This window comes from Procambarus clarkii, chromosome 12 (genome assembly GCF_040958095.1).
Source record: "Procambarus clarkii isolate CNS0578487 chromosome 12, FALCON_Pclarkii_2.0, whole genome shotgun sequence".
Lineage (NCBI taxonomy): Eukaryota > Metazoa > Arthropoda > Malacostraca > Decapoda > Cambaridae > Procambarus > Procambarus clarkii.
The window spans coordinates 17,680,077-17,706,899 of NC_091161.1; the positions used below are offsets into that span (position 1 = coordinate 17,680,077).

Sequence of the window (26,823 nt, forward strand, 5' to 3'; positions counted from 1 at the left end):
ATCACCTCATTCTTTGGGGCACACGTGAGGAACACAAATGCGAACAAGCCTGAATGGTCCCCAGGACAATATGCAACTGAAAACTCACACCCCAGAAGTGACTCGAACCCATACTCCCAGGAGCAACGCAACTGGTATGTACAAGACGCCTTAATCCACTTGACCATCACGACCAGACATAATGAGGTGATAGCCGAGGCTATTTGAACCACCCCACCGCCAGCACTCGGATAGTAATCATGGGCATAGCATTTTACCAAATCACCTCATTCTTTGGGGCACACGTGAGGAACACAAATGCGAACAAGCCTGAATGGTCCCCAGGACAATATGCAACTGAAAACTCACACCCCAGAAGTGACTCGAACCCATACTCCCAGGAGCAACGCAACTGGTATGCACAAGACGCCTTAATCCACTTGACCATCACGACCGGACATAATGAGGTGATAGCCGAGGCTATCACCTCATTATCAGTTGCATATTATCAGTTGCATATTATCAGTTGCATATTATCAGTTGCATATTGTCCTGGGGACCATTCAGGCTTGTTCGCATATATATATATATATATATATATATATATATATATATATATATATATATATATATATATTAATCACATGTTTATTTTCGTGATATACACACACACATATATATATATATATATATATATATATATATATATATATATATATATATATAAATATATATATATATATATATATATATATATATATATATATATATATATATATATATATATATATATATATATATGACTGAAAACTCACACCCCAGAAGTGACTCGAACCCATACTGCCAGGAGCAACGCAACTGGTATGTACAGGGACTGCCAACAGGAAGTCCCCGGCATGGGGCGCTTGCACAGCTCGAAGACGCACTTTGTCCTTCCTGGAAGCTGCCTCCAGCAATGATGTGGCGATGTTCTCCACTATGGGGCTATCCCATTTGGACTGTTTGCAGTCATTTGGAAAAGTCGGTCGAGGATGAGAGTTGACAAGAGTGTCCCACTGACCGGCTCCTTCCGCGAATTTGGGATTATGAATCCTAATGGAGTCTCTTAGGTGTTCCGGTAGTATTTTCTTAACTAATTCACCTGTTGCACTGGTCGAGGATAAGAATGCCGGCAATGCTAACTGTGTCGCCTTGCGAATACCTATCCCCCGAGTCTAACTGGGAGCGTTGCTTGGTCCCATTGATCATCTTGCAGGGAGAGGTTTAACACTTTCACGGTTATTGACCTTAGGAGTGTGTCATATTCTGTTAATTTTGGGCTGTCGAAGGAGGGAGCACACCTTAGGAAATAGGTCAGTCTGGGCAAATCCAGGCACCTTGTGAGAAAGTACAAAGCATCGTGGGCGTCCAAAGCCCCTATTCTTCCCTCCATCCTCCTCAGGTCGTTCAGCTTTTCTTCGAGGACTACCTCAATGGCGCTCGAGCCCAGAGGTGCCCCTAGCAGCACACTGTCGGTGGGAGCGATCACTTGGGCTCCTGGCAATATGATTCGCACTGCATCTATGGTTGGTTGGCTAGATGAGATGATTTCACACTTTAATGGGTTTAGGGTGAGTCCTAACTCCTCTCCCTTAGATTTCACCAGCTGTAGATCTTTTAGCAGGGACTCCTGTGTCCCTGCCAGGGTGCCATCGTCCAGGAACCAGATGTTCAGTTCGCTGGTCAACCTGCTTGTGACCTCTTTAACAGCCATGCAAAAAAGAAAAGGTAAAGTGGGTCTCCCTGCTGGACACCTTCTGCAGAAACAACTTCATGTTCCCCAAACAGCAGCGTCGATTCCCTACTGTACCCTGCTGAGACGAAGGGGAGTAGAGAAGGAAAGCTTGTTCGAACTGCTTCCAGTACCACATCCCTTTTTACCTGGTTGAAGGCATTTTTAAAGTCTAATTTAATTAATGCCTTATTTTCTGGGAGGTGCTTGATATAGGCTCGTGCTGCATGAGCTGCTGCTTCACAGCCATGGGGGACACCAAAACCTAGTTGATGGGGTCGAAGCATCGTCGACGCGTCTATGCTAATTTTTCTGACAGCTGCCCTAGCAACAAGGCGCCGAAGTGTGTTACCCACAGCAATGGGTCTGACTCCACCATCCTTCTTCTTGAGGGTACAAAGGGATGCTCCAAAGAAAAGGGTTTAATTGTATCTGGGATCAACCCAGAGAGGCAGTCGTTGACAAACTTCGTGACCTCTGACAATAGTGTCTCGGCAACTTCTCCGAGAACTGGGTTTACCATCTCCTTGAGGTACTGAGGTCTTACTCCAGTGTATCCCCCTGCCGAGCCTGGCGGAAATGACATGATGGCTTTGTATACCTCTAACGCTTGGAGGAATAGAGGTCCCATGTCTGGGACATTTGTGACCTGAGCAGTGGGTTCCCACGGTACCCTAGGAGGGTGCTTCTCTCTCAGGGAGTTGGCGGTAGCGGCATTTCTAGGGGCGATTGTGCCTTCGCTGTGTTACGGTGCCCTCTCCTATTTCTTTCGTTTGCCGGCTTAAAGAGTCATATCAGCTCTCCCTACTGATTCTCTGAGGTTCAGGGAGTCTAATGATATATGTGGCGACCAGACCGGCTGCCATTTTATGGAAGGAGGTTATATTATAAGTTGTAAATAAAGGAAAATTGGCGCCCTGTTATAAAATGAAACAGTATCCCCTACGGCAGATGTGACCTTGTGGAAGGGACACTATGCCGATCGCGGATTGGCCGACGTAGGTCGCGGGCGACAAATCAGGGCCCGCCATGACGTCACCGAGTGCCCCGGGCGGCGCCAACGTCAGAGTGGTACTGACCGTGGAAGCGACAGGACGCGCCTCGGTCTGCTCTCAAGAATTGGAGGCTCTGCAAGCCTTGTCCAGTGGATTGAGCTGACCATCGCCGCCAACATAGTTATTGGAGACCCTGCGCTTCTGGGAAGCCAAAGAGGAACCAAGTTCAGTGAGCAGAGAAGTGCCCAAACTTGGAAAATAGTCGGCGACGACGCTGGGCGGCGCCGCTGGCTGGACGTTGAGGTCTGGAAGGTGGGCGAGCAAGCTAGCTGTGACTGGGGTCACATCCACTGAGAATCTTGGAAGGACGACACAGTGCCTAGGACAAGGAGCGACGCCCTGTGGGAGAGGCGAGCGTGGGGAAAACTAGTGATTAGCTCAGCGCCCATCGATGAACCAGGATTGGGGCAGCTGAATCTCAGGGATTGGAACGGCGACGACGCGAAGGCTTCACGACACCTGAGGACCTGTGGAACGCCCTGGATCGTCGAGGATCGACCCAAGGAAGCGTGGGAACCTCACACCATCGAGGGACAGGCGTCGTGAGCCAGGAGTGTAAGGTAGATCATTTTTCCCTCCCATTACCCCTTGTATGAGTAGGCTAGTTAGGCCACAATATTTACTCGTGTATGTGGCAGCAAGACTTTATTACTTTAATAGTAGAATAGGCTGCAAGGCAGCTTGTGTCCAGGACTGTCAGAGAGGACAGTGTGTATGGATGGCAGGACAGTGAAGAAGAGGTGCCGACGTGGTGAAGAGGCCCTCCTGTGAGAGTGTGAGACTCCGGTCTTCCTGCCCATTTGAAGGAGTGTTGGAGGTCGTGGAAGAGGAGGCTGACGATCTCCAGACTTATTATCCATATTCCCATATTCATGTATTACTTGTGATTGTGTGTGTGTGTTCATGTAATTTGCGTCAGTAAATCCACACATTTTATTACTGTGTTTGAGTGTGCCTCCATTTGTGATATTTCTCTATGAGCATACATTTCTGGCTACAAACGATATATGATACACCCACTGAACTGCATTGCTGGGGTGCAGATATAATAACCCAGCTGGCGACCTTGCTAAGAGGAAGATAGAGAAGACAGGCGGGAAAGGAGTTCCTGCAACCTTTTTTTTTGTCTGGCAGGCAAGACTCAGAGAGGCTATGGTTATAGGTAAGCCTGAGTCTTCCTTCACTCCCCCACGGGTCTAGGCCGGAACTGTTAACAGCAGTTTCCCCGTGGTTGACTGAAGGGCTTCCAGGGTGAATCAGTGGCACCCCTTTGTGGTGGAAGCAAAGACCTGCGGAGGTGGGCATTGTTGGTCCTATCTTGTGTGACCAAGGAGACTCCGGTGAATCCAGGGAGTCGGAGGGGCTGAGTATTTGGGCCCTTTGAGCCCCTAGCAGCCGAGTGTTAGCAGAGCCCCGGACCGCCCACCCCCCACGTGACAAGAGAACTGGCGACCTTGCCAGGATTCGAACCCCAGTAGCCAAGAACTGGGAACTTCGCCAGGAAGCGTGGATCAAGCTACGGTGTGGACCAAATTGCAAGACAAGTGTTGCCAGGGTACTAATACAGTGTGGCCAGTGAATTCGGTGGTACTGTTACTCAACCAGCTAAGGGACTGAAACGGTGAAATTAGTGCCTACTAACTTGTCTGTGCTGTCGTGTATGCTCAATGATATAGAGATGGAGGAAGACAAAGTAAAGAAATTTATTGACACAAGGGACGAGAGAATTTTGGAAGAGTGCACCAAGGCCCAGCTCCAACAAGTGGCAAACCACTTTGGGATCAGGTTGAGGACGACTAAGGTAGCGGAGCGAAGGATAGAGATCATGGCACAGCTCACAGCTCGAGAGGAAGCGACGGGAGAGGAGCCATCTCAAGAGGAGCCGTCCCGAGGAGAGCCGTCGCAAGGTGAACCGTCCCGACTAGGGCCACCCCAAGCGCCTACCAGTGTGGAGAGAATTCACAGTGAACATGGGAGCAGTGGAAGGTCCAGCTGTAGTAAGAGGAGCCTGCAACTGGAAATAATGAAGATGCAACTGGAAGCCCAGCTGCGACGAGAGGAAAGAGAAGCGCAAATGCAGCGAGAGGAACGTGCAGCTGAGCTGCAGCGAGGTGAGCGAGAAGCACAGCTGCAGCTGCAGCGAGAGGAGCGAGAAGCTCGGCTGCAGCGAGAAGAAGGAGAGAGACAACTGCGACTGGAGGAGATAAAGGCAAAGAAAGAAGTCGAATTGCGTCGCGTTGAACGTGGTCTGCCCTCACTACCTGCACGGCGGGATGACCTCAAGGTAAGGGAACGTGACTTACCTACGTTCGAACCACAAGAAGCTGAGGCGTTCTTCGAACACTTTGAACGGATAGCGACTCTGAAGGAGTGGCCGGAAGATGATTGGGCTGCTCTGGTCCAGGGCAGGTTGACTGGAGAGGCCCGGGAAGCCTATAACATGCTGGACCTAGAGGAGTGTACTAGTTATGACGCGATTAAGAATGCGGTTCTCCACTCATTCCGGCTGACTCCGGAGATGTACCGGAAGCGGTTCAGAGAGTGTACAAGAGCGTCGGGAAAGACTTACGCCGAGACCGCCAGGGATATGGAACGGAAATTCCTACGATGGTTGAAGGTGGAGGAAGCGGAGTCGGTTGATGATATCAAACGACTGATAGTGATGGAGAAGTTCATGTCGGTGCTCCATCCTGAGTTGCGAGTAAGGGTGAGAGAAGCAGGTATTAAGGACCTGAAGGCTGCAGCGGATCGAGCCGACATGCTGGAGGAGGCACTACATATCAGGAGGGAGGGGCCGCCCAGACACTCGCCTTACCCAAGGTCGGGAGGGAACTTTAGGAGTTCAGGAGGAGCGAGGACGAGTGGGGACTCTCCCATGAGTAGTGTGCCCGATGAAGTGACGCGGTTCAAGAGCTCAAGAGACGCGGGGAGGAAGCCCCAAGCTGTGAGCAATGGACCTAACTCGGAAGCGAGTGCTGCAGTCCCGGATACGACGACAGGGAGTCCAAGGAGGACCCAGGGGACGTCTGCAAGTGGTACCGCCAGAGTGACTGGCGAGTGGCCGCCCAGGAGAGGCAGCCGATGCTACAACTGTGGCGTGAGAGGACATTATGCCCGCGAGTGTGAGGAGCACCAAAGGAATGTAGGATTAATGTTGGAAGAGGAGAGAGTGTTTGTTCACACCCCATATTATAGTGGACCCAACGTGAATGGTTGGGAAATGAAGTTGGGTGAACATCCCTTCGTTTTCGGGGCCAACGTGAAGTTTGGAAAGTCAGACCCAGTGGAGGTTGCCGTGCTTCGAGATACGGGTGCTGACATAAGTATGGTGACCAGGAGTATTCTCCCCAAGGAATTTAATGATTCACCTGTGGGAGTGGTGAGGATACGCAGTGTGGGGGAGGAATACAGGTTGCCACTTCACGAAGTACAGCTGATTGCCGACTACGGAGTCGAGAGAGCTATAGTAGCTGTAGCCCCTAAGTTACCCCTCAAGCATGTACAGATGGTGTTGGGTAATGACCTCGGAGGAGGTAGGATACAACCCGATTGGGCCAGGAGTGCCTATGTTGCAAGCAGCGGTACAACCCTGCCAGGTGAGGTATCGGTCGTTCCAGATGGTCGTGAGGAAGCCGACTTCGCCAGGGAAAACGTCGCCAGAGACGACGACAACGAGGGCGAGAGTGCAGAGAGGTCGTCGGAGGTTGTGGAAAACCCCGACGGGGACCTCCGACTAAGCCTGATGATGCGTGTGGAGGAGTGGCGAGGAGCAGCTGTACAAACGCCTGGGGCGGTGAAGAGGCTGCAGACCGCACTCCCTCCATACAGAAACGTGAATAAAGTAAGCTCAGTGGATGAGCGAACGGCAGTGAGGGGCAGAGTGGAGGAGCCACGACGCAAGGCACCCTATGCCGGCCAGATGAATAGTGGTAGGTGCAAGATGAACCACCGTGGTGAGGTGAGCCACAGGGAGGTGGATGAGCCCAACCACGAACCGAAGAAGACGTCTGCAGGGAAGAGAATCTCATGGAGGAGTGAAGATGTTCGTCGAGAACGAAGGAGCGAGTGGTATAGGAAAGGCAATACGAAGAAAGCAGGGAATAGGTACACCCAGGGTAGGCGCCAGCCTAACCAGAGGGGCATTGGGCCATCGCAAAAGCCTAGTGTGGAAGAGAGGGAGCTGCTGGATGGAGTACGGGTTACAAGTGCCACTGTGAGGAGACAACGCACCTACGGGAGAAGAGGAACCGAGAAGAGAGAAGATTGGCGAAGAGGAGATCATGAGAGGAAACATGGAGTACCTGTAGGACGCAGTGTAAATGCAAGACTATCTCGGAGTGCACGACGCGGTGGAGGCGCTGCATGCACTGAATCTTACAGTGGTAACGAGCCGTGGGAGTACACTCGTAGCCACGGAGAGAGGATTTCTTGTAGGTGTTCAGGGAACACCCATCACACCCGGTCCTATGCGAGGTGGAGATACAATGAGGCAAGTGATTGGCAAGGTGGTACGAGCCACGTCACCAACTGGAGGAGTGACACTTCAGGAACGGAGGGAGCAAGAGTGTAGATTGCCCTCTTGAGTGCTGCTCTTCCGATATGACTCTTATTTTAAGGGGAGGGGTATGTTACGGTGCCCTCTCCTATTTCTTTCGTTTGCCGGCTTAAAGAGTCATATCAGCTCTCCCTACTGATTCTCTGAGGTTCAGGGAGTCTAATGATATATGTGGCGACCAGACCGGCTGCCATTTTATGGAAGGAGGTTATATTATAAGTTGTAAATAAAGGAAAATTGGCGCCCTGTTATAAAATGAAACAGTATCCCCTACGGCAGATGTGACCTTGTGGAAGGGACACTATGCCGATCGCGGATTGGCCGACGTAGGTCGCGGGCGACAAATCAGGGCCCGCCATGACGTCACCGAGTGCCCCGGGCGGCGCCAACGTCAGAGTGGTACTGACCGTGGAAGCGACAGGACGCGCCTCGGTCTGCTCTCAAGAATTGGAGGCTCTGCAAGCCTTGTCCAGTGGATTGAGCTGACCATCGCCGCCAACATAGTTATTGGAGACCCTGCGCTTCTGGGAAGCCAAAGAGGAACCAAGTTCAGTGAGCAGAGAAGTGCCCAAACTTGGAAAATAGTCGGCGACGACGCTGGGCGGCGCCGCTGGCTGGACGTTGAGGTCTGGAAGGTGGGCGAGCAAGCTAGCTGTGACTGGGGTCACATCCACTGAGAATCTTGGAAGGACGACACAGTGCCTAGGACAAGGAGCGACGCCCTGTGGGAGAGGCGAGCGTGGGGAAAACTAGTGATTAGCTCAGCGCCCATCGATGAACCAGGATTGGGGCAGCTGAATCTCAGGGATTGGAACGGCGACGACGCGAAGGCTTCACGACACCTGAGGACCTGTGGAACGCCCTGGATCGTCGAGGATCGACCCAAGGAAGCGTGGGAACCTCACACCATCGAGGGACAGGCGTCGTGAGCCAGGAGTGTAAGGTAGATCATTTTTCCCTCCCATTACCCCTTGTATGAGTAGGCTAGTTAGGCCACAATATTTACTCGTGTATGTGGCAGCAAGACTTTATTACTTTAATAGTAGAATAGGCTGCAAGGCAGCTTGTGTCCAGGACTGTCAGAGAGGACAGTGTGTATGGATGGCAGGACAGTGAAGAAGAGGTGCCGACGTGGTGAAGAGGCCCTCCTGTGAGAGTGTGAGACTCCGGTCTTCCTGCCCATTTGAAGGAGTGTTGGAGGTCGTGGAAGAGGAGGCTGACGATCTCCAGACTTATTATCCATATTCCCATATTCATGTATTACTTGTGATTGTGTGTGTGTGTTCATGTAATTTGCGTCAGTAAATCCACACATTTTATTACTGTGTTTGAGTGTGCCTCCATTTGTGATATTTCTCTATGAGCATACATTTCTGGCTACAAACGATATATGATACACCCACTGAACTGCATTGCTGGGGTGCAGATATAATAACCCAGCTGGCGACCTTGCTAAGAGGAAGATAGAGAAGACAGGCGGGAAAGGAGTTCCTGCAACCTTTTTTTTTGTCTGGCAGGCAAGACTCAGAGAGGCTATGGTTATAGGTAAGCCTGAGTCTTCCTTCACTCCCCCACGGGTCTAGGCCGGAACTGTTAACAGCAGTTTCCCCGTGGTTGACTGAAGGGCTTCCAGGGTGAATCAGTGGCACCCCTTTGTGGTAGAAGCAAAGACCTGCGGAGGTGGGCATTGTTGGTCCTATCTTGTGTGACCAAGGAGACTCCGGTGAATCCAGGGAGTCGGAGGGGCTGAGTATTTGGGCCCTTTGAGCCCCTAGCAGCCGAGTGTTAGCAGAGCCCCGGACCGCCCACCCCCCACGTGACAGCTGGTAAGTAACCTAATTGCCCCTACTGTGTTGCCCTCTTCAATTTTTTTGGTCACTTGTGTTCCTAGTTTAAAATTGTCATTGGAACTCTTGGGTCTGCCACGACGGTTTTTGCGTTGAGGAGGGATGGGGATCAAGTTGTCAGCTCTGGGGAAATTATTTAGTGCCCTAGTGACTGATGAGGCTAGTGACTTGCCTCCTCTTGCAGGTACGCCTAAGCAAATATTGCCAAACAGGAGCAAATTATGCCATGCTTTGATGGTGGCTGCAGCATTAAGATTTTCAGACCGTTCATTTACTTTCCTTAAAACGTCTGTGTATTTCCCTGCTGTAAATGGGCGCGCTGCTTTAGGAATGTGGGGAAGAGTTCTGGTGGTGGATGCCTTGATGGCCCCCAGGAGGTCATCAGATGACATGAAGTTTGCTGGGATGTGTAGGGGTGCCGGGGGGACCTGTGGGCCTTCTCTCTCTACAGGTGCCGTCCATGAACCCTCACAATTGTTGTGTTGACGTAGGGTTCCATCGTTTCTAAGGCTGTGTGATTCGTCACACACCCGACACGTTCCTCTGAGTCTGGGTCCTCTGGTTGCACTGTTCCCAGGACCCTGTTCTTGGCTGAGGGGTTCCTGGTTAGTTGGTGGAGTCCCCTCCATCCCCCGGGCGGCCGGCGTGGGAGGGATGACAGGGGTGGTGGCGGCAGGGGTGGACACGGGTGGTGGCAGGAGGGGGTGGCTAGCTGTCCCTCACACTCACCACTCCTATGAGTACTTGTGTCTCCCTCCCTTTTGGGAGGAACCTGAATGCCTGCTGTGACCTGTGCCATATCTGGGTGCATGGAGGGTAGCACATCCCTGCCACAAGCACTATGTGAGCGGTGAATAGGTGGGTGGGAGACACCCAGGCGCAGGGTGGGCTGGGTGGTGGGATGGCAGGAGGTACTGTGGTGCGGCGAGGCCGGCGGGCGGGGAGGAGGTGGGGGTTGACCGGGCCTCGCTCAGCTTGAGGGGGGGTCTGGGTGACACTTAAACACTGGTATAATTTTCTTGTATATCACTGCACAATGGTGAATGAATCATACACTTGTAATCCGACACACTGTGAGCTCTATTAGCTCTGACCGTGATTGCTGATTTTTATTTTCATTTTTTTCCCCAAACGTATTTCTATAAACACTGGGTGGCACATGGGTGACCCCCCCCCTCGCCCGACCGAACAACAACACCCCCTCCTCCCCCACACCTTAGCCGTGGGAGGCCTAGAGGGCGCCAGCGTGGCCCTCACTGCCGTTGTATTCCATACACTGCACACCACCTGTTTCTATCCGTTTTTGTTGAGATGGTCCACTCTGGGCACCTTCCGCCACTCCTGCTAGGCACGGTGACGTCAGGATGTCCCTAGGTAATATATATATATATATATATATATATATATATATATATATATATATATATATATATATATATATATATATATATATATATATATATATATATATCTATATATATATATATATATATATATATATATATATATATATATATAGATATATATATATATATATATATATATATATATATATATATATATATATATATATATATATATAGATAGATATATATATATATATATATATATATATATATATATATATATATATATATATATATATAAATATATATATATGTCGTACCTATTACCCAGAACGCACTTCTCAGCCTACTATGCAAGGCCCATTTTGCCTAATAAGCCAAGTTTTCATGAATTAATTGTTTTTCGACTACCTAACCTACCTAACCTAACCAAACTTTTTCGGCTACCCAACCTAACCTAACCTATAAAGATAGGTTAGGTTAGGTAGGGTTGGTTAGGTTCGGTAATATATCTACGTTAATTTTAACTCCAATAATTTTTTTTTTACCTCATACATAATGAAATGGGTAGCTTTATCATTTCATAAGAAAAAAATTAGAGAAAATATATTAATTCAGGAAAACTTGGCTTATTAGGCAAATCGGGCCTTGCATAGTAGGCCGAGAAGTGAGTTCTGGCTACTAGGTACGACATATATATATATATATGGAAAACCCACAGAGAAATATGAAATGAAGTGAACGTTTCGGCTTGTTAAAGCCTTTGTCAACACCAGACTGACTAAGGAGAAGGGAGAAGGGTGGGAGGATATATAGGTCGACACCTGACCAACCCATCCCTAGGAAAGAATTAACCAAAAAGCAGGTAAAGCTTACCTTAGAATGGTCAAAGAAGATTAAGTGGTCAGAGAAAATGAATGAAAGATTAAAGAAAAGCCTCATGAACACACAATATATGAATATACAATTATAATGAGACATTGTAAGCCTCTCTATCAAAGTTGTTTCTTAAACTGTGATCATGTTTTGTGATCGTCAATTGCATATATATATATATATATATATATATATATATATATATATATATATATATATATATATATATATATATATATATATATATATATATATATATATATATATATATATATATATATATATATATTTATATATATATATATATATATATATATATATATATATATATATATATATATATATATATATATATATATATGTATGTCGTACCTAGTAGCCAGAATGCACTTCTCAGCCTACTATGCACGGCCCGATTTGCCTAATAAGCCAAGTTTTCCTGAATTAATATATTTTCTCTAATTTTTTTCTTATGAAATGATAAAGCTACCCATTTCATTATGTATGAGGTCAATTTTTTTTTTATTGGAGTTAAAATTAACGTAGATATATGACCGAACCTAACCAACCCTACCTAACCTATCTTTGTAGGTTAGGTTAGGTTAGGTAGCCGAAAAAGTTAGGTTAGGTTAGGTTAGGTAGTCGAAAAATAATTAATTCATCAAAACTCTGCTTATTAGGCAAATCGGCCCCTGCATAGTAGGCTGAGAAGTGCGTTCTGGCTACTAGGTACGACATATATATATATATATATATATATATATATATATATATATATATATATATATATATATATATATATATATATATATATATATATATATATATATATAGTTCTTCACAAATTCCTTTGAAATTTTGATACAACGTTTTTTTCGAATGGGCGCGTCTTTTTATATACCTACTATATAGATAGTAGGTATACCATGATTTTACCCTGTGACAGGTAAAAACATGCGTTTGGGAAAAACAGCGCCATCTGTTGCACATAATAGCAACACGCACGCTATTCTAAATGTCACGAATTCCATTTCAGTTTTTCAGATTGCATTGGTAAATTTTATTTTCATAGATTTCGATATATTTTATTTTTTATTGAAATATTTTGTGTGACATTGTGTTGGAATTGAGCTGTGTTGTTTGCAGTACCATTCATTTCGTAAGTATAAGTATAGATGCCACACCTCTGACAGGTAAAATTATGTTTTTCTTGAAAAACAGCACCATCTGTGGCATGTATGAGCAACACACGTTATACTAAATATGTTTTTATTCCATTTCAATGTTTCTAATTGCATTGATAAATTGAATTTTCATAGATTTTGATTTATTTTCATTTTGAATTAATTATTTTGTGTGAATTGTGTTTGAAATGAGCTGTGATGTTTACCATACCGTTCATTTTGTGAGTATAGTTTATTTTTTTACTTTTTCATATCTTCATTGATTTTTTAACTTCTTCTTATATTTCAGTGATAGGAACATCAGATCACTTGATGTTCCCAATTTTCTGATGGGAACATCAGACCATTTGGGAAGGCATCGGACGAGGGAGTGGGGAATGGTGGGGATGACGAGGGGACGGAAGTGAGAGATGGTGGGGAGAACGAGGGGACAAGGGAGGGGGTTAGTGGTGGGGAAGGATGAGGGGATGGGGGAGTTTGGGATGATAGGATGGGGGAATGGAGAATAGTGGGGAGGACAAAGGGAGAGGGGAAGGGGGGAGGGAATGGTGGGAAGGAAGAGAGGATGGTGGAGTGGGGAATGGTGGGGAGGACGAGGGGACGGAGTGGAGAATGGTTGGGAAGCTGAGGAGACGGGTGAGGTGGGAATGGTGAGGAGGACTGGGGGACAAGGAAGGTTGCTGAGGCCGGGTACTGCTAGTGTGTGTGTGTGTGTGTGTGTGTGTGTGTGTGTGTGTGTGTGTGTGTGTGTGTGTGTACTCACCTAATTGTGCTTGCGGGGGTTGAGCTTCGGCTCTTTGGTCCCGCCTCTCAACCGTCAATCAACTGGCGTACAGATTCCTGAGCCTACTTGGCTCTATCATATCTACATTTGAAACTGTGTGTGGAGTCAGCCTCCACCACATCACTTCCTAATGCATTCCATTTACTAACCACTCTGACACTGAAAAAGTTCTTTCTAATGTCTCTGGCTCATTTGGGTACTCAGCTTCCACCTGTGTCCCCTTGTTCGCGTCCCTCCCGTGTTGAATAGTTCATCCTTGTTTACCCGGTCGATTCCCCTGAGGATTTTGTAGGTTGTGATCATGTCCCCCCTTACTCTTCTGTCTTCCAGTGTCGTAAGGTGCATTTCCCGCAGCCTTTCCGCATAACTCATGCCTCTTAGTTCTGGGACTAGTCTAGTAGCATACCTCTGAACTTTTTCCACCTTCGTCTTGTGCCTGACAAGGTACGGGCTCCATGCTGGGGCCGCATACTCCAGAATGGGTCTTACATGTGTGTGTACTCACCTATTTGTGCTTGCAGGATCGAGCATTGACTCTTGGATCCCATGTGTGTGTGTGTGTGTGTGTGTGTGTGTGTGTGTGTGTGTGTGTGTGTGTGTGTGTGTGTGTGTGTGTGTGTGTGTGTGTGTGTGTGTGTGTGTGGAAGGAGCTGTGCTCAGCGGGGAGGCTGTACAGTTATTTATGTATACAATAGTGCGGGTGGTGGTGGTTGTTGCGGGATGATAGAGAGGTTGTCGGTGTTGTGGTCTGTATTGTGTAGGGGAGGAATGTGATGTAGTGTTTGTGTGTTACTGAGGAAGTCTTGGTTGTGGGGTTGATATAAAGCCATCGCTTGGTTACTGACTTTAATAGTTGAACTGATACATGACAAGTAGCTACCAAGCTTGGCGGGCGTCCTGTACGCTGTTGTTTTCCTTCCCTGGTGTCTGCTCCGCCACACATAGAAAACGGATGGTACCATTTTCTGTGAACATGACATCCCTCCTTTTCTTTAAAATGAATGAATACAGGATGTCTACCATGCTTGTAGCACAAAGCAAAGTTATTGACACAAAGTAAGTTATTAACATATCAAGAGATACTGCATACATTTAACATTAATTAAGCACACAAAGAATTTAAACAACTTATTCTTTATCACAATGGATTTCAATGTTAAAAATACATATGTAATGTTAAACAAAAATGAAAAACTGTAATACAAAGTTACACAATATTGAATGAGAGATCTGCATTATTCAAACAATATTAAATTTAGTTCAGCATAACAAATAAATACTTTGCATTACCTAGGAACACAATCATCAAATCGTGTAGGGCGTTTAACATGACGTTTAGGACGAGAGTCCCCAAATACAATAATATCCCTTGATGAATTGTTTATTGAGTTATAACTCATTTTTTCTTTTTCTTTTGCACGACTTTGCACTTCATCATTTTCTACACTAGTTGGAATCACTTTGAAATAAGCCATATTACGTGTTATACTATGATCTCTATTACTAGCTGTTACCATAGTTCCTTTTACACTAATCACTTTATATGGTTTTGTATCATACGGCATATCTAACTTTTCCTCTTTTTTCTTTTTAACGAGAACAGTATCTCCAACCTTTATGACTTGTTCCTTTGCACGTTGATCATGAGCAATTTTCATTTTGCCCTTGGCTAGTGCATCCTTCTGAGCGAGACGTTTATCCGTTACCTTGGCTGGCATGACGGGTAGTGCGATTCTCATAGGACGTCCAAATAAAAGTTCACCAGGTGACTTGCCCAGTGTTCCATGCGGTGTTGCACGGTAGTTCCTGAGAAAAGCATACATAGCTTGTTTCCAGGATCGTCCTTCGGCATGAGCACAGCGTACCGCTTTCATGAGAGGTTGCATGAATCTCTCAACTTCTCCATTTGCTTGAGGATGTAGTGGCATCACACGGCGGTGTTTGAATCCAATATGCTCAGCAAAGTTGACGAAGTCTTGTCCATTGAATGGCGGTCCATTGTCCGTCTTGACAACTTCAGGAATGCCAAAATTTGAAAAGATCTTGTCGAGTTTCGGGATGACAGCCTTTGCAGATATGGAAGTGATGATTTCTACTTCTGGATAACGTGAGTGATCATCAATGACTACCATCAAGTACTCTCCAGTTGGTAGTGGTCCGCAGAAGTCCATCGATACTTCCGTCCATGGTGCAGCAGGTAGTGGTGAAGGTTGTAGAGGTGTTGGTCTTGAAGTATCCACTGCAGCTTGGCAAGGGACACAGGCATCATGCATATCCTTTGCTTCACGATCAATGCCAGGAAACCACACCTTTTCTCGTAGCAGCTGTTTGGTCCTAACAAGACCTTGGTGTCCTTGATGTGCAAGCTTCAGAGCACGTTGCTGGAGAACAGCTGGAATTACGATACGAGTACCTCGCAGCACAGTGTCACGTTGTTGCTTAACACTTAATTCTGTCTGGATGCGTTCAAGTGCTTTGAATGCATCTTGGTCAACTCCTGAGGGTGGGATGCGTGGAAACTTTTTCTTAGTCAATGCATCCACTGTTGCTTGCAGAGTTGGGTCCTCTAGGGTTGCAGTACGGATTTCATCAAGAGTAAGAGCCTTAGGGACTGCATCACAGGTTACAGAGTGTACATATTCCTCGGCAACTTGCTGATGCTTGGTGATGGTGACACTGTTGGCAGGATGTCGACTGATGTAATCAGCGGGATTGCCTGCACCCGGCTTGTATTTCACCGTAAAGTTGTATGGTTGCAGACGAAGAGCCCATCTTTCAATGCGAGCTGGTGGTTTGGACTTTGGATTATTGAAGATGGTCTCCAACGGTTTGTAGTCAGTGACTATCGTGGTGAAGGGTGCACCAAGCAGATACACATTGAAGTGTTCACAGCCCCATACAAGAGCAAGAGCTTCCTTCTCTGTCTGACTGTATCGTTGCTCAACATCTGTGAGAGAACGGCTGGCGTAGGCAATTACTACTCTGGAATCTGGTTGACCAGGTTTGTGTTGGGCTGAAACAGCACCTAAGCCAACAGGACTAGCATCCACTGTTAACTCAGTGTCCATTGATGGATCAAAATACGCAGCAGTCGCATTCTCTACTAGTGCATCTTTCACAGCATCAAATGCATTTTGCTCGATATCGCTCCAGTACCATGATGCATTTTTCTTCAGGAGCTCACGTAGAGGCTTCGTAATGGTAGCAAAATCTGGAATGAAGCGAGAACAGTAGTTTGCCATTCCCAGAAAACTATGTACTTCAGTGGACGTTGAAGGAGGTGCAGCATTCTTGATATCTGCAACTTTCTTAGGATCTGGAGACAGACCTTTGTCACTAAGTACATGTCCAAAGAATTCAATTTTATGTTGATTGAACTCACACTTTGCTCGGCTTAGCGTCAAATTCTTTTCTCGTAAGTGTTGCAATGTTGCACGAAGAGCTTTGTCGTGTTCAGCTTGGGTACGACCATAAACAATGATGTCATCAAACATGTTGTCAACATTAGATATATTTTGCAATACCTGGCTGATGATGTGCTGGAATGCCTCAGCAGCACTGTTGATACCAAAACTCAGGCGCTTGTACCTATACAGACCTCGATGTGTCGTAAACGTTGTGATGAAGCGACTCTCAGCATCAAGTTCAAGCTGATGATAGCCCTTGTTTAAATCTAACTTGCTGAATACAGTTGCACCATTCAAGCGGTAGATCATATCATCTACAGTCGGTGTAGGATGGCGTTCACGCATTATTGCCTTGTTGGGAACACGCATGTCTACACAAATGCGTATCTCATCTGGATTCTTCGGTTTTGGTGGAGTGACAATTGGGCTTACCCATGGTGTTGGGCCTGTTACTGGTTCAATGATATCTAGTTCCATCAGCCTAGCCAGTTCGGCATCGACTTTCTTGCGAGTATGGAATGGTTGTCGGCGATGTGGTTGGGCAACTGGAATTACATCTGGGTTGATATGCAGATGTACTTTGCTATCAGTATAACAACCTATGGATTTAAATCGATCAGAAAATTCAGCAGCAATACCATCAACATTGTTTGCAGATTCCACTGCTACAGTATTAGAAAGCTGAAGTAGCCCCAATTTGGTTGAAGTCTTGTAACTGAGTAAAGACTCCTTTGCATTCCTAACAACATGGAATGTAGTAGTGAGCATTGCACTCTTTGACTTAATCTCTGCAGTGAAAGTTCCAATCACTGGCAAGGCTACCTTTGAAGCATAGGCAGTGGCTTTACCATTGTAGTTTTCTAGCTTTGGGAACTGTTTTTTAAATTTTTCATAGTGGCACTCAGCAATGGTGTCAATGTTTGATCCAGTGTCAATGAGAACTTTGAGACAAATACCAGCAATGTATACACATGTCTCTGGGTTGTTTGGAAGATCATTCCATTCTGTGATTGCTTGTACTCCATGAGTATAATCACATTCACTGTCATCTGAGACTGGTTGTAATGAAATGTTGTCTTGTACATTGTTAACATTCTGGATATGAGGTGCAATATTGCGTTTACCACCTCGACCCCTATGACCTGATCCTCGTACAGTGCTTTTATTCACTGACTGTGGTTTCTTGAGTGCAGACCGACACATAGCACCAAAATGACCTTGTTTTCCACACTCATAGTACTTCTTACCTTGAGCAGGACAAACATTATCTTGGTGTGGGTAGTCTCCTCCACAATTGTAACATTTATTGTTGACACCCTCTGATGTGGGTCGTTGTGACTGCTTGAGTCTTGTTCCTTGACCCCAGTTGTGATGTGGTTCTCGGCTCAATTTACTGTTAGGTTTGGCATGATATCTTCTTTGATTACGATGTCCTCCCTGAACCTTACATACCTCATCACTGTTAGTAACAGTGGCAGAACCGTTGTTGGCACTGCACTCCATGACACGAGCATCACGTGCAGCATCTTCCAATCGACGAGCAATATCCAGTATCTTGGTAAGAGAACTGTCATCATCAACAAGTTGTAGAGCTCTTCGACGAAGACGTGTAGATGTGCATGTTTCAATTATTTGCTGTTTGATTTCTTTGTCAACATCAGCAAACTCACAATGGGCTGCTAAACCCTGCAGACGTGTTTGGTATTGATCAACGGTTTCATTAGAGAGTTGTCTGGCTCTCCTGAAATGCATAATTTCCATTGCAGTATTTTGCCTTGGTTTGAAATGTTCAGTTAATTTGGCTTTTGCAATGTCATAATCTTTGGCACCACCAGTGTCTTTCAGTGTGTCAAAGATGTCACAAACTCTATCACCTGCATAATGAAGTAGAAAGGCACACTTTCTTTCAGCACTTTTGATGTCAGAAACTATCAACAAATTTTCAAACCTTTTAAGCTATTTGACCCACCTCTGTGACAGGTTTGTCTGATCACAGTCAGCATCAAATGCAGGAAACTGAGGTATATTTGCCATTTTTACTGAATAAATGTAACTTATCACTTAAATGTTCCTCAGAATATTAAACACTTACTGCACTGTATATGTTAGTCAAGAATTCACTGTAATTACTTTAATTTTGCAAAGCACACAAGCATTTTAATGCAAAAGTTCACAACAGTGCACAATATAGCAGCAACTGACTTCTTACCTAGCCCTTGTGTACATGTGTTGTTCCTACTCACAGCAGCACAGCAGTTGGCACAGCAGTTGGTGCAGCAGTTGGTACAGCAGTCAGTTCAGTGTGAAGAATTTTGTAGCACGAAGCGTCGTTTCGTAACCAAAACATCAGATTTTGTACACATCAAAGCGTCGTTTCGTACACGGCGTCGGCAGATTCCTTAGAACACAGCTTCTTCAGTCAGCATATAGCTTGGGGTAGCACATAGCATTGGTTAGCACATAGCATTGGTTAGCACATAGCATCGTTTAGCACAAAGCATTGGTTAGCACACAGCATTGTGTATGGTGCTCACTGTGGGAACCGACCTGTGAGATTTATATTTATTTGATTCATATGAATTTATATTTACGTTAATTTATATACTTCGATAGCAATTTGTATAATGATAAGTGGACTGTATTTCTGCAATAATCTCAATCTCACAAATCGATCCTCTACACATTAGGGGGGGGTTTATTAAATTAATATATATGCAGCCAATCAAACTACAGTAATAGCTACATACATTGATGAGGTTCCTTCTCTTATAGTACAGCAGGTTAGTCCACCAGGTATAACTAGAGTGTAGACACCAAATTATCCTCTTTGAGGTAGCTTCTATCACCCAGTAACTGGTGCACATAATCTTGCATCCTCGTCTTGACCTGTCAAAAGTGCGCTAGCTGTGAAGCCAGAATCCTATATATGACAAGCTATATCAGAGAAAACACTATACAGTACATGGAACATTAAAGACCTGGCTTAATTACCTTTAGTATGAGGCGATTTCGCGTTCTAACCGGCTAACCCTATATCCTGACATTAATGGCCATAAATGAATGATAAACGGGTTTCGGATAGACACTTAACTTGTATTTGTAGACAGCGTGTTGACAATGGTACACCTTTGGGTTCCATAACACTACGTCCAAGTAAATTTAACAGGAGCCGAATTTGCTCCCGTGTGAGCCTCTGGTCTCAATATCAATGGCTGCCCTCCTTCCTCACTCTGACGCCTGGCTTACATTGTCCAGATTTCAGAACGTGATAGAAGGGTCACATTTACTCTACTTTAATATTGATAATTAAGTTAATTTATATGAGATGTTTTTATGATGGTAAAGTCCAAAGACTAATGTATTTAAGAATAATTCCCAGCAGAATAGCTGGTGAATTATAATAGTATGTGGTGATGATATCCCGTTTTCTTTAGACGGTAATTCCACTACAAGTTACGTTTTCTATGGGTAACTTGTTGGTAATACAGCTATTATCTGTATGATTATTAAATGGTGTCGGATTTTCCGACATAATTCCCCAGGGGGCTGCTCACGGGTCGAAGTCCTAATTAGAACAGACGAACACCGATACTCCTCCTTCGAATTATTAGATTAATTTGATGTTAGTAGTTAGTAATCACACATTTGTGTGTCTGTTCGTACAGGACGGATGTCCCGTACTAGAGTTGCAAGGGTTAGAAGTCTAATGCAATTTCATTTCCCTGTCAACTCTTGAAAGGCTAATATTCAAGCCTAATTACTTATTATTTAACCCAGAAGACTGAATGTGATCAAGTACTACAGTCAAGTATGATTCAGGGACTGCAGTGAGATCAGTGACATTAGATATAACTTGAAGTTTGTTCAGGTAACTAGTCACTGATATATAAACACTGAGGCCCATGGAATACATCTTGATTAAATAATAAATGTATCAAATCAGTCATCAGATTTATTGGGGTTTAATTTAGTTAATTGATTCAGAAGATTGAATAGCTCATCAATAAAGTAAAGTATGGTTCTGAGACTGCAGTGGGTTCAGTGACATTGGTCGCAGTGACTTGTAGCTGTTTTAGGCTACTGTTCACTGATTTGCCACTGAGGCCTCATGAACTCATCTCCAGCTTTAAATGATGATACTAACATCAACCTCTGTTGGTATAGTCAGCTGTAATCTCCTTAGTATAATGCTACTGGAGAAATATAATCAGCTGACAAATTTAGATTTCTATTGGTATTGTTTATCTGCAGGCATAGGTCTCCTCAGGCTTGATACTGGGCCTGAGAGTAATTTACCTCCTGCAGAGTTTAACATGGTTATACCCTGATATTTAGTAGGGCTACCGATGAATCGATGACAATAGTCTGTCCCTACAAGGAGACCGAAGTCGGTGAGGTGATCAGACTTAATATTATCTGCCAATTTTATTCCTCTATTTCTCAGGAATTTGGCTGTTGCTCTCAGACCTTGAACTTGTAGGTCTACTGGTATTTTGTCCACCACAATGGCTTGTACTCGACAGACGTACCTGCCTAAGCGTACTGATGGTTGTACCACCTGGTAGACTTGAGGTCCTGCATCTGTTACAAACCCTGAGATGTTGAATGACATCTGGGCTACAGGCCTTAATTGTAGTTCATCTGCCAGCTTTTTAGTGATGTATGTTCTCTGGGATCCTTGGTCAAACAACCCACGGGTATGGACCTTGGCCCGCTTATTCAGGATGGTAATTTGGGCAGTAGGCAAAGTCGTATTACCTTTAGACTTTGCCGAATGGACACTCTTTGTTTGTTGCACCTTGCAGTACTGTACTGTGGTGGGAATGCTATCTTCCACCTTGGGGTTTGGAGACGTTGTTTTGGTGTCTCTGCACAATGCTGCATGGTGCTGACCTTTGTTACACCTATTACAGGTGTGTAATTGGGTATCACAGTCGATGATGTTATGTTTCCTGAGGCACCTCGTGCAATGTTGCAAATCTTTGAGTCGCTCAACACGGGCGTCACTATCAGGAAAATTAGGGCAGTGGTACATTGAATGTTTCTCATTGCAGAACAAACATGTTCCATAGCTTCCAGTACCCTTTGGTGTCACGTTCTTGGGTGACACAGTAACTATAGGCTTGGAGGGTCCAACTGCATATACGCCCACACTGCCACTGTTCCACTTTGGTGTTGAATTATATTGTCTAGATTGATTTGGAGTACCTTTGATACTCTGTGGTTTACTATTATTGGTTTCTGAGGGTTTACTTGGTGGTTTTAATTTGTCATGTGTTCGTAATTGATGAACTACTGACTTTAAACCTTCAGATATTTCATTCATGGATAAGATACTTTTATTGTAATGAGCACTCATTTGTCTCAATATGTCCCTAGGTATTTTCTCCTGGACAATTATTTTCAAGACCCACTCAGCCCCGTTTGTATCTGCTGTCAGGCTGAGGGCATTGATCAATGATTCTATCTCCAGCTTGAAAACTTGGAGTGAATCAGCTGAAGCCTCCGGTGGGGGTAAATGCAACAGCTCATGAACTAAATGTGATGTTCTTACTTCTGGATCAGCATAATTATCCTTGAGGAGTTTTACTGCCAGATCATAGCCGTCATTAGTTAATCTCAGATGGGATACTACTGTTTTAGCCTCACCTGATAATTGGCCTTGCAAATAAGAGAATTTACTACTCTTTGGTAAAGATTGTTTTGAGTCTACAAGGTCAACGAATTTGTTCCAAAATTCGTCCCAATCTTCCTCATCTTTTCCTGAGAAAGTGGGTAAATTAATTGGAGGGAGTCGAGCTTCTGCTTGACTCGTATTAGATGCAACTGTTGTTGTTGTTGCTGTTGCCTTGTTCTGGGCAATTAATTTGACATAAGGCTGTAACGTGGCCTGAGTTTGATCTTCATAATTCGCAAGATCAACCATAATGTCGTCTATTTCTGTTTCTGATAAATTAGTGTTGGCAAGTTCAGCCACATATGTTGCTATTTGACATTTGATTTGCTCAAATTTACCTGCAGCTGCTTGATAATAGCTTTCCAGGTCAGCATAATCAACTGTTGATTGTTGTGACAAATCTTCACATTTCTTGATCTGTCTTGTTAAGTGGCCTTTAAGACCTGCAAGGGTTCTTTTCATTCTCCCTGCATTATCCATACTGGCTAGTTGGTGAAGCCTTGTGGGGCTTGTACTTGGGCTGCTCATAATACTGAACAAACTCTAATGATAGCCTAGGGTAAATTCTGCACTCACTAGGCAATAATCCTACCTCTACTAGAGGTTAGCACTTAAAATTAATACACATTATATATATACAATCATACACACTAATGATTTGAGTGATAAACCAGTGTCACTGGAAGTACCTTTAGGTTAGCTCTTCTATATCACCCTAGGATGGTAGAGACACTAATTAATCACTCAAAGGTGTAATGATCATAAGTAAATTATTATATATACAACTCAATTCAAGTTGGTAAAAATTACACCCAAAATAGGGTCTGGACCATTCATTAATGGTGCTAGGTTGATCAATATAGTACAACTGACTATGGTAATAATGGGACTAGGATGAACGATAATAGTTCAACTAGTCAATGGTTAATATCCTACCCTGTTGTGGGTTGGCAATTAGTAAATATTATACTGTGATCACTAGTGCAATATATATTAAATAATTCTCTATTTTGGAGAAATAATATACACAATTATTGATAATAGCCTCTTAATTAGCCTCTATGAAACTTCTAATATTATCTAGAAGTATTAAATATTATTAGTGACCTCGCGAAATAAACTCCACAAAATTCGTAGATAATCTCTCGCGAAATGTAACACCACGAAATCCGTGAACAATATCGCGAAGACACAGTCACTAATTTGGCTGGTTTCTATATTAGCGCTGTCATTTCACGAAATAACACGCCACCAAATATCTGTGGGTGTGCATGAAACCGCTGACGAAGCTGAACTGGGCTGAGGGAGGCTCCTGAGCTCCCTCGAGGCTACGCTGCCGTCTTGACTGCTGGCTTTGTTTAAATCACACTGCACTAGATATTTAATGAATCCACTGGTTAACTGGTTCATCCGGTACTAAGATGACCAAATGTGGGTTCAAAGGATCAAATAATCCGTCATCCGGTTCGAAGATGACCAAATAATTCGGTTTCGAAGGACCAAATAATGTGGGAACCGACCTGTGAGATTTATATTTATTTGATTCATATGAATTTATATTTACGTTAATTTATATACTTCGATAGCAATTTGTATAATGATAAGTGGACTGTATTTCTGCAATAATCTCAATCTCACAAATCGATCCTCTACACATTAGGGGGGGGTTTATTAAATTAATATATATGCAGCCAATCAAACTACAGTAATAGCTACATACATTGATGAGGTTCCTTCTCTTATAGTACAGCAGGTTAGTCCACCAGGTATAACTAGAGTGTAGACACCAAATTATCCTCTTTGAGGTAGCTTCTATCACCCAGTAACTGGTGCACATAATCTTGCATCCTCGTCTTGACCTGTCAAAAGTGCGCTAGCTGTGAAGCCAGAATCCTATATATGACAAGCTATATCAGAGAAAACACTATACAGTACATGGAACATTAAAGACCTGGCTTAATTACCTTTAGTATGAGGCAATTTCGCGTTCTAACCGGCTAACCCTATATCCTGACATTAATGGCCATAAATGAATGATAAACGGGTTTCGGATAGACACTTAACTTGTATTTGTAGACAGCGTGTTGACAATGGTACACCTTTGGGTTCCATAACACTACGTCCAAGTAAATTTAACAGGAGCCGAATTTGCTCCCGTGTGAGCCTCTGGTCTCAATATCAATGGCTGCCCTCCTTCCTCACTCTGACGCCTGGCTTACATTGTCCAGATTTCAGAACGTGATAGAAGGGTCACATTTACTCTACTTTAATATTGATAATTAAGTTAATTTATATGAGATGTTTTTATGATGGTAAAGTCCAAAGACTAATGTATTTAAGAATAATTCCCAGCAGAATAGCTGGTGAATTATAATAGTATGTGGTGATGATATCCCGTTTTCTTTAGACGGTAATTCCACTACAAGTTACGTTTTCTATGGGTAACTTGTTGGTAATACAGCTATTATCTGTATGATTATTAAATGGTGTCGGATTTTCCGACACTCACAGCACGACTTCTTCCTCCTCTGGGCGAGACAGCATACTCCTTCCTTGTTTGAAGTTGAACAAAATACCTGCTCTCCCAGTTCATCCTCGTCGCCAATGTGGTGTTTGTGTGTTACTGAGGAAGTCTTGGTTGTGGGGTTGATATAAAGCCATCGCTTGGTTACTGACTTTAATAGTTGAACTGATACATGACTAGTAGCTACCAAGCTTGGCGGGCGTCCTGTTCGCTCTTGTTTACCTTCCCTGGCGTCTGCTCCGCCACACATAGAAAACGGATGGTACCATTTTCTGTGAACATGACAGTGTTCAAGGCATGTAGTTAACCTAAGTGAGTGTCTGTTGGCCATGTGCTTCCAGTTTATATGTATATGGGCCGTGTGTTTACTATGAGGTGGAGGATCACAATCGTGACGAGGTCGTCCCATCGGGTGTTGTAGCCCACATCAGATCTTGGGTTTGAATTCGTTGCAGCTTTTTGTTTGTGTTGGCTGACCTCTTCCATTGTGTTAACTTGACGTGGTGAGGGGGCTCACATACACTTCTCTGGGACCGGTGAGGGTTGTCCCGCCCCCTTTCCTGTCCCTCTTTGGGAGTTTTACGTACGAATGAACACAAACGTAGGGGGTTTTGTGAGTCAACGGCCCACACGCTGAAGGGATCGCCCGTGAATGGCTGCCCTAAGTGGATGGCTGGGTGTCCAGGCTAGGGTGAAAGGGAGAATGAGGTCTTTGTACCAGTGTAGGATAATGGACGAAGCAATAGGACTCTACTGTTTAAAAGGGGGAGCACTCCTGGGGTCGAAGAACCCCTTCCTGCACTGGCCCGCGCTTGGCCTCCCTGGCTGCCCTGGTAGGTGGTATCCCTTGGTTCCAGGCCCCAGACCTTTTACAATACATGATATATGGATACTGACACGACCTCTCTTACCCAGGCTCATGGGGTGGGTGACTAGGCCCCTGAGTCGGACTGTGATGGAAGATCGGGCTCTGTAGCCCCAGCTACATTGGGCCCAGACCGGACTACTCCCCACTCGCTCCCCTCCCTCCTCAGTGGTAGGGTCGAGTTCCCAGCCCCCAGTGATTACCACCCCATCCCCTGTCACGGCTCAGCCTCTTATTCTAACTACTGCGCCTTTTAACCCCTCTCTGGGGGTGCTCAACGCCGTCCCCGCCACGGCCGCACTCGCACGTTACCTTCCCATACTAATATGTACCACGCCTGACCTCCATCATCTGGTTTCCACTCCTCCTGACGAATTTTCCCTCCATAGGCACCTTGTTGATTAAGTAGATGTCTGTTACTTTCAACCCCATCATTTCGGTACACGTGTCATCGCTGCAGCTTCTAAGGATGCAGTTACCCACTTAGCCACAATGTACTGCATTGGGGAGACCCCTGTTCGGGTAAAAAAGAAATCGCTCGGTTAAATGTCAGTGTTGGCACTGTTCTCCTCCCACACCTTGTTGCAACTTTTTCTTATATTTCAGTGATAGGAACATCAGATCACTTGATGTTCCCAATTTTCTGATGGGAACATCAGACCAATTGGGAAGGAATCGGACGAGGGAGTGGGGAATGGTGGGGATGACGAGGGGACGGAAGTGAGAGATGACTACCAAATGAGGATATGCTAAAAATGACTGCCATGAGGATATTAAACATATCCCCGAAGCCCAAGGCCATTCTCTCCTCCAGGTGGACACGTTCACTCACCCCCCCCCCCCATATGGTTGTCGCAGTCAGCCCCTTCGAGTTGTGAAAGTCACCTTTGATAATAGGACCCTTCCACCCTCTAATTCTTGCTGGTGCCAGATGCTCCATTCGCAAGTACAGT

The 26,823-nt window shown here is 44.9% G+C and overlaps 1 protein-coding gene across 1 annotated transcript in view; it reads left to right on the top strand.

Moving 5' to 3' along the window:
• The window catches only part of LOC123772842 (uncharacterized), a 654,514-nt gene that overhangs the window by 606,370 nt on the left and 21,321 nt on the right, over positions 1-26,823 (top strand). The gene's annotated exons all lie outside the window — the stretch shown is intronic.